This window comes from Calidris pugnax, unplaced genomic scaffold, assembly GCF_001431845.1.
Source record: "Calidris pugnax isolate Ruff unplaced genomic scaffold, ASM143184v1 scaffold382, whole genome shotgun sequence".
In the NCBI taxonomy this organism is placed as follows: domain Eukaryota; kingdom Metazoa; phylum Chordata; class Aves; order Charadriiformes; family Scolopacidae; genus Calidris; species Calidris pugnax.
Window position 1 is genome coordinate 1 of NW_015091090.1, and position 354 is coordinate 354.

Sequence of the window (354 nt, forward strand, 5' to 3'; positions counted from 1 at the left end):
AAATTGGGGGCAGAAAGAGCCGAAAAGGGATGGAAAGAGCCGAGTTTGGGGCAGAAAAAGCCAAAATTGGGGGCGGAAAGAGCTGAAAAGTGACGGGAAGAGCCGAGTTTGGGGCGGAAAGAGCCGAAAAGTGGCAGAAAAACTCAAAATTGGGGGCGGAAAGAGACGAAAATGGGCAGAGTTTGGGGCGGAAGGAGCAGAATTAGGGGCGGAAAGAGGCAAAACCAACGAGAAGTGGCGGAAAAAGCCCAAATTGGGGGCGGAAAGAGCCGAGTTGGGGGCAGAAAGAGGCGAAAACAAGCGAAAAGTGGCAGAAAAAGTCGAGTTTGGGGAGGAAAGACTCGAGTTTGGGGG